Raw genomic sequence first — 9,168 nt, 5'->3', positions numbered from 1 at the left:
GATGCCTATTCCGGAAGCGGACCGCGACAAGACAGCTTTTTCGTGCCACTCAGGTCTCTACCGTTTTTCAAGAATGCCCTTCGGGCTAACCAACGCGCCAGCGACGTTCCAGAGAGCAATGGATATCCTGCTCTCTCCGTTCCGTTGGAAACGGAACGGCTGCTGTTTAGTGTATCTGGATGACATCATAATTTTTAGCAAGTCATGGGAGGAGCACATCGTGCATGTGGATCAAATACTTTCTGTATTGGAGAAGGCAGGTGTGAAGCTCAAGCTTCGCAAGTGCGAATTTTTCGTCGAAAAGATCAAGTACCTGGGCCATGTCGTTCGGCCAGGTACATTGGAGGTTGATGCCGCTCGCATCGCGGCGTTGGAACAAGTAAGGTACCCTCAAACGCAGACCCAGCTCAGAAGCTTCTTGGGACTTTGTAATGTCTACCGCAGGTTTGTCCCACATTATGCGAAAATCGCGCATCCGCTCAATCAACTATTGAAGAAGGGAGAAGCGGTCCAATTGGAAGGATTCGACGAAATGTGTGAAAGAGCTTTTCATAAGCTCAAGGACGCCATCTTGGGGCCACCGGTGTTGGCGCTGCCGAAGAAGGATCTACCCTACTCGGTAGACACCGATGCAAGCGACTACCAAATCGGCGCTGCGTTATTTCAAACGTACCCGGATGTGCAACGTAAACCCATCGGGTTCTTTTCAAGAACGTTATCCGCAGCCGAGAGAAACTATTCTGTATCAGAAAAAGAATGTCTAGCGGTAATTTGGGCCGTACAGACTTTAAGACCATAACTATATGGCGAGCACTTCATTGTGCATGCCGACCATGCCTCATTGAGGTGGTTGATGAACGTAACCCACCCCAGCGGGAGATTAATCCGATGGAGGCTCCGCCTCTCGGAATTTGATTTCGAAATCAAGTACAAGAAGGGCAAGGCGAATAGTCAAGCTGATGCCCTATCAAGATTGCGGACCGCAGGAGAAACCGTCGACAAAATCGCCGACGAAATTCCATGCTTTATGGCCGAACCGGCCGAGGGTACAGTGGAGGAAGAGGACAGTTTTGACGCCTTAGACGACATCCTCGCTCTTGAGGGGGGGACCGCCCCTGAGCGCCTCGATCAATTCCAAGCTGTCACTCCGGAGGAGCTCATTCGCGAGCAAGCCGTCGACCCCTTCTGCAACCGCATCAAGGAAGAAATGGACGCCGGAAAGGTGAGAACGTTCAGCATGGAGGCCGAGGAATTCGAAGGAACTCTATGCCGTACCGCGGCTGAGTTTGTACAAGTGGTGATACCACAATCGTTAAGGGACCGCGTCCTAGGGTTGAGCTACTACGCAAAATTGGCAGGCCACCCGGGAGGCAGGAAACTTTACAAGACTTTGAGAAGATATTTTTATTGGCCTACGATGGCCCTAGACTGCTATTCAGTCGCGAAGAATTGCGCCGCATGTGCGCGGGAGAGGGTGAAGTTAAGAAGAAACACGAAGGAAATGAAGCTGTTCACGCCCAAAGCTCCGCTGGAGTTTGTCGCCATCGACATCCTCGGCGAGTTAATTACAACTAAACGAGGAAATCGGTATATTCTCGTGATCAGCGATCGATACTCGAAACTGGTACGAACCGTACCGTTGAATAAGATATCAGCTGCGCACATCGCATAAGCCTTCGTTCACCATTGGGTATTCGTGTACGGACCGCCGGTCAAGCTGCTGTCCGACAATGGAACACAGTTCACGGCCCGGTTCTTTCAGAACGTCTGCCGAATTCTCGGCATACGCAATGTGTTCACGACCACGTACCACCCGCAAGCCAACGGCCAAGTTGAGAGGTTTAACCGCACGCTGACTTCCGCGTTGCGAAAATACGTTGGAGAGCATCCCAAGGACTGGGACCTATTTAGCGACGCTGTGACGTTCGCATACAACACGCAAGTTCATCGAACTACGAACATCGCGCCCTTCGAACTGGTGTTAGCTCTGGCGCCGAGAAGCATTGCGTTACAAGCACAGTCAAGTTTGGAAGGATTTAGCTCGAATCGAGCGTACTACCTGAAATGGCAGTCGTGGTTGGAAAGCCTGATGAAAGGCGCTGATAAGAGCCTGCGAAAAGAACAAGCGCGGTACAAGCGAAACTTCGACGTACGCCTTTGCAAACCGCAATATGAGATCCCACCGGGGTCCTACGTGTTTCTTCGGAAGGAGCAGGGCACGGCTAGCGAACTGAAACACAAGCTGGCACAAGTCGCCACAGGACCTTTTCAGGTCCGAAGATCGGATCAACATACGGTAGTCATCGCCATGGGCGATCAGGAGGAACGCGTATCGCGAGACAGGGTGGAGTTAGCCCCAAGCCCGATGGACTATGCGCCGATAACTGGCCTACGGCAAGCGCTACAGTTCCTGGGAGAGCCGGAGCTAAACGAAGAAGGAGAGGTAATGGAGGACGAGGAACGTCCTCACACCCGTGCGCCTACGACGGACCAGGATAATTTAGTTGGTCGAACGCCGACAGCGGAGACACCTCCAGACCTACGCGAGTTCGGAAAGTCCAGAGAACAGGATGAGTTGAAAGATCTTCGGAAGGGGGAATGACAGTTGGACACGCAGGAAGAAGGAACCGAGAGTCAGGAGTATGTGATCGACAAGATCGTGGACCACGGCTACGACGAGGAGAAATTAATTCTCAAAGTGAGGTGGTATGGGTATACCATCGAGGACGCAACGTGGGAACCTATTGAGCAGATCCCCCGCAGCGAGGTAGTCACATATTTCCGAAGGAAAAGGCTGCCCTTACCCACGCAAGCGTCGCACGCACAACCGGGATAGCCATCGTAAATAGAATTAGTAGGTTAGAGACAACAGAAAGGTCAGAACTTTGAGGAAGGAACGCATCTGCGAGGTGCGCAAATAAGGAGTTGGAAGGAGAGGAGAGCAAGGCAGAGAAGCGAGACTGTATCCTTGGATGAGGCATTGAGCCTCTCGGAAAATACACACGCATCATCACGGCACGCACGAGAAGTGACGTTTCGAACGGACGGTCCGCCCGCGTGGGGGATGATGAAATCAAATTATATATACATATATAAGCGTGTCGACAACAACCCGCTGAACAGGCGACACAAGTGAGAAATCGATTCCAGCCATGCTGTGAAATTATAATCAAAAAGCAGGAAAAATTACGGCAGCTGCAGTACGCACGATAAGTGGTGATCGTTTGCCACAGTCGGCGACATAACTATTCTAAGTCTCCCCGCAGCCAAGCCCCACCCGACCTCACACGAAGATGCGACAGTGTCGTGGGGGGGGGATATTAGGAGCATGATGGGAATTGTCGCTTGCCCTGCCAATGGTTGGCACAAGGAACAGGAGCAGGAGGAACGAACCTCGCAAGGATGAAGGAACGTGACACGATTCGCGGGGAGAGTCCGAAGGACGAATAGTTGTCGTCGGACGGGACCTCAAATGAGCTACTAGATACTCCAGAGGTGATTTTGGAAAATGCCACTCCGGGATACCTCCCAGTTCACCTCAACATCACATCGTGAAGAAAGACGAGCGCTGTACAGCCAAATTGGGACACAGGACATCATTTGGATTTTTTATCAAAAAAATTGAGGAAAAGATATTGCTGATCGGACGTGCGAGATGAGGGGATATTCTGACGACAAGTGCAAGTTTATGCCAGTACCACCCCCCCCCCCGCCGCATTTCTTCCCACCGAGTACGCGAACTGCACGACCCGTGTTATTGTCGTTGCAGAAGAAAGAGTGAAGGTCGGGCTAGTTATTCTGGGGTGCGGACGGAACATGTCGTCGACGACGAAAACGCCGCGACCAAGACTCGGAGCACACGCGAAGTCGTCGCGCAGATTGCGAACCGCGACCCGCCGAGAGGATCACCATGTACGCCGCGCACCAGCAAATTTTGCCCAGGTGAGGCAATTCGAACACGTCCAATCCTCTATCAGGAAGCATGACAAGGACAAAGGGGAGCGGCGCACCTCCCGAAATACGCACGCTGAAATGACGATACCGATCCGACGGGACGAGTCCTTGTGGACTGGCACACCCGCATTCGCTGCGTCACAGCAGCCGCAAAGAAACATATATGTATTCCTCCTACACGCGATCGCCTGTAGAGTTCGGTATACACCGATTTGACGCCAGACTGTACATTCAAAGGCAGGAAAGGGCAGGGCGTTGTAGGGAATTTATTTATGATTTAGCCACGGACTAATGAGACTTACGAGACGGCAGTACGTCGCTACAAGTGCGCCTGTCACGGGGATCCTTGCCGTAAGCTTGACAAGTGTACCGAAGTGACGTGGGGTAGCTTGTGAAAATCACATTGGAGCAACAATTATGATCGGGCAAACTCGCACCGAGCTCCCCGGGCCGCGACGCGCAAGTGCAAACGTGTGCTCGATATTTTTTTGGAGGTTGTTCTCCCCCGATATTAGCCTCTGCGAGGTTGTGGAAATTGAAACTTTCTTTTTTTCAAGAAGCAAGGAGTTTTTGGTCGGTGTTTGAAACAGGTCGAGGATTGAAGTGGTGGAGGAAGAAGATCCAGGTACCGAGGGACCGAAGGAGTTTGTGTACGGCTACTACCTGAAAACTGAAGCACGGACTGAGGGGGAGCTACGGAATCCTTCAATGGGAGAAGATGTTGAATGACGTTGTGTATATACGCACAGGGCATTAGACCAGGGACGGGTCGACACAGTTCACCGGTCTCGTGATCCATGAGGAGTCAGAACCCCTGCTATGGAATTCGTTGGTGCTGTCAACACGGATGTAAATAGGCTGAGAAGCAGCGGTGGTAGGTGGTCTTGATGACGTTTTCGAGGGTGCCCGATGTGCGAGAAAAGAGGAGATAAATGAGGAATTTGAAGAGGTAAAAAGGGAGAGACAAAAAGAGGAGGTAAACCACGAAAGAGGAGGAAAGGGAAGACGCACATCGAGAATGGGAGAAAGAGAAGGCGCAGGAAATTGGGGGAAATTGAGAAATGAAGAGGAGGAAAGAAAAGCGGACCACATCAGAGACTCTAGGGGGTACTGTATTTCCTTGAGGAGGAATCTCCAAACGGCAAACGGAGCAACTGAAGTTGCGATAATTGATGATGTTTCGTGGACGGCTGAACAAAAAGGGGGGAGGGCGACTAGAGAAATTGTCTGGGACCGCCACGCCCCTGCCGACGGCAAGAAGAGGTCAAACCAAAGGAGGAAGTCGGAGATGCCGTGAACACGCACGTTGCCGCCCTCGTTAGGCAGAGTCAGGGCGTAGGAAAAGAGGGGGGAAAATGGTCAAGGATAAAGAGGAGAAATTGAAGAGATGGAAACATAGGGGAATCAGGAAAGGGACAATTGAAAATGCAAAAGAGGAGGAAGTTGGAAATAACAGGGGATTTGCGGTTGGGTTCTCTTTATCGTCCAAAGGTCGTACAATAAAGTCGCTAGTCGACTATCATGCGGGCAGGATGGGAAAAGAAGGACAGGTCGCAAGGAAGTGCTGTGGCCGCCGTCTCAACGAGACTGTGCCCAAAGGGATTTTCCCTTTGGAAGGGAGGTGACAAGCCGAGCTAGAACTCGCAAGTCGTCTAGGAACGCCCCCTGGAGAGCTTCTCCCTCCACACCATGAGCCATGAGAAGGCGATGGTAAACGGCGGCAGCAGAGGTATTTTCTTTGGGAATTGCGGATGATGGAAGGACCGAGGTAGGGGCGAGGAGCGGACCCTCAGGCAAAGGGGAAGGCGGACGTGGGGTCGGATCCCCGGCCGACGGGAGGGCTTCCCGGATTGAAATGGTTCCCGTCGAGCAGCTCGCCGGAGGAAGCTCGACGCGCGGAGGAGCCTGAGGGCGGGTCAAGCCCACGGGTGCCGTACATGACGGCAATGGCAAGGTTGGGGCGGGTGTGACGAGCTGTCCCTCGCGTGAAGGGGAAGCAGGAAGTGAGGTTGGATTCACGTCGGAGGAAGACACGACTCGAAGCGACAAGGTTTCCGCCGAGCTCGTGGGAGGAAAAACGACGGACACTGGGGCCTCAGGCGCGGAGGGACGGACCGGTGCAGGGAGAGGGGAAGTTGGAGCCGAAGGTCGAGAGCACATGTCAGGCTCTCGAGGATCCGCGTTCACCACAGTGACTGCGTTGGGGATTGGTGGTTGATTTCCGAAACGGCGGCTCATCTGGGCCTCCCAGGCTGAACAGAGGGAGGAGGACCAGGGGTTGATCCACACGAAGTCGCCGGCAGCTGGATGATTTTTACCAGTGGAAAAAGTGGGTCGCTGGCGTGAAAAGGACCGAGACGAATTTTGTGGAGGAACGCAATCCCACGCTACGGTCTCGATCAAATCTAGGAGGGCGTGCACTTCACGGTCCACATCGGACCCGCCAAGGGGGACAGAAAAATCGAGGAGACGCATCTGTTCGCGGAGTTTCGAAGGGAGGTGCCACAGGCGCCAACAGTCGAAAACTTCCCACAGGAGGGTGGCGGCGACTTTCACGCACCACTCCGTGAGAAACACAGTCCACAGCCCGTGCTGCGGATCGCGTAAATGACTGCCGTAATATGTCAGGATGGGTCCTCACTCAGCCCAGAAACCCTGACATACCTCGTATTGACTCCACCAGGAAGGGGTTCGTTGGTATCGATTTGTGTAGTGCTGTCTGGAAATTTCACGGGCTTCAATCATCTGGTACGCCACGAAGTACCCAGTGTCGGATCGGACCCGACTTTCAAAGCGTACAGTATTTTGGAAAAAGAAAATACCGCCGCGCTTCGTATGGCGAAAGTTTGTGGGAAGAATGGCTTGGGTCCAAAACATGGCGTCGGTCGTAACGGTGCGTCGGTTGCGCCACAGTCGGTCCGCCTCGGACGCGGGTCACCGAAGGTGCAGTCGATGAGGTTCTCGAGGTAGAGTCGTTCCCCCTCCGTACGACATTGCCAAGTGTCGCAGTGGTAACATGAAGGTATGAGGGCGTCGGCCATAGGAATCTCGATCCGGGTGGCACTATCGTCCGAGTGTTCCGATGGAGAAGGAAGCATGGTATTTTCGTCTTACTCTTGCTAGAACGCCACGCAGAGTGATTGATGACTGGGAAACACGGTCAGCAGCGGCAGGAGATTATACGATGGCTGGGCGTTGCGCAAGGGCGCTCAGAAGAGGGACATGTAGTGCAATACGCACCTGAAAAGGGGGGTGAAAAGAAAGGAAAATATTTGGATATGAAAAGTAGTCCGGGTTGAGGGACACACGTGTGAATAATTGCACAGTTTTAATTTTTAATTATTTTATTTTATTTAGTTAATTAGTTGGCATTAATTTTGCTGACATTAGATTAGATCTAGGATCTAGCGCCGCGAGCTACTGTAGTGGCTCCGGCGGGGCGATATATACCTTAGACCTCTGACGACGAAGTCAGTAAAGGTAACCCGAGGTGCCGGAGTTGAATGTCGCCTTGGTCGAAGTCCGTCTCTACCAAGACGCTCCCTTTTACCTAAGCCTACGGCATCCTTCAGCGCTCGGGGGTCCCCTTTTTCCTTATCAATTTTCCTTTACTTCCCTATCCTAATTTCCCTTAATCTTGAGTTGGTCCCACCTTGTAGGATTGCGATCCGCAACGTGACGTCATTTGCCATCGGGCTTCTGTGTTGGTGCACCAGTGGTGCTATTCTCAGTGTTGGTTCCATCGGAATCTGGTTGCGATCGATCCGTTGTTGGTACTTTGCCATCGGGCAGTACGACGGTGTAGCGCTGCTACGTTTTCTTCTTTCCCGACGGGCTACGTTGCGACGTCCCCGTCGAAGACCTTATCAAGGGTATAAGGTGTACAAGGCGCTCTACGAGCATTGGATTTACGACCCATCGGACCAGGTTTACCTAAACACCCCTCCGAACTTGTCGAGCAGTTGCCTTTACAAGTCTCTACCACCATTTACCGATCCCGGGCTGGGCCCTTCTCTTTGCCCCCCCTATCAGGGATCCGAGCTACTGCGGGCCGCAAACCCGCTTGAAGAGGACAGGGAGCTTCGAACACTCCGTAGCGCTGTGCCGTTGGCAGTTGTTGTTTTTGTTGTTGTTGTTTGTGTTGGACCGTCGGACCTTGGTCTCTGCCTGACAGGCGCATTGCACTACAAAAGGTAATCACGTGTTGGAGAGCTGGGATATTGGCTCGTAGAGGCGTGAAAATAGACATCGGGAAAGCCTGAAGGCTAAGGAAGATGGGGGCATTTCGGAAGGCAGTGAGTGGTCCGTGGGCCGATCAATGAAAAAAAGAGAGCATGACTCCCCAACCGGCGGTCTTATGGATTAGAAAAGGAAAAGAGAAGGTAATAGGGGATGTGCAACTGCAGTAGCAGAGGTGCACAAAAAATGGATAAGAGGAGGGAGACAGTAACGAGGAAAAGAGAAGGAAAGTGGAGAGAAGAAAATGCGACTGCGGCGACGGGGCGTATGAGAAAAGAGAAGGAAAAGGAAAATGAGGAGAAGGGTGACGTACGTGTTGGATAAAGAGAAGAAAAATGCAACAAGAGGAAGAAGTTGATAGGAGACGGAAATGCAGTTTATTTTCGGTGGAACGAGGGGAAGTGTCGACGATGAGACGAAACTCTCAGAGGACGATGATCCGAACATGGATCGGCAGGACGCTACCATCGGCAATGGGTCAATGGGACAATTCATCCAAGGATGTTTTCCTTCGGAAGTGAGGCGATAAGTTGCGTCAGTAAGCGCAGGTCAACGAGGGACGCTCCTCGAAGAGCCCCCTCGTTTATTCCGTGAGCACGGAGCAATGTGCGATAGACGCTGGCGGCGCCGTCGTTCTTTTTGATAACATCTGGAGAGGACGGGGAGGTCGAACCTCTCCTGGTCGAATGGACTGCGTCGACGATTGGTGACAAGGGGGCGGCAACTGGAACAGCCGCAGGAGAAGGGGGACGAGCTGGGACGTGCACAGGGGAAGACGATGCAGGAGGAGCCAAGTGGGTAAGGGACAAAGAATTTCCCTTCCTTTCTGGGGCTGCGCGCACGGACAGACTGTCAGTCCGGCTAGCTGACGAGGGGACCTCTCTCGTCTCTGATAGAGGTTGACACCTGGCCACTGGTGTTGAATGGGACCGCAAAGGGGATTTGACCTCCTCACACTCAGGGGCTCTCCTCGCC

The sequence above is a fragment of the Chondrus crispus genome, genomic scaffold, assembly GCF_000350225.1.
Source record: "Chondrus crispus Stackhouse genomic scaffold, scaffold_214, whole genome shotgun sequence".
In the NCBI taxonomy this organism is placed as follows: Eukaryota; Rhodophyta; class Florideophyceae; order Gigartinales; family Gigartinaceae; genus Chondrus; species Chondrus crispus.
Note: the sequence above shows the minus strand (reverse complement) of the source record.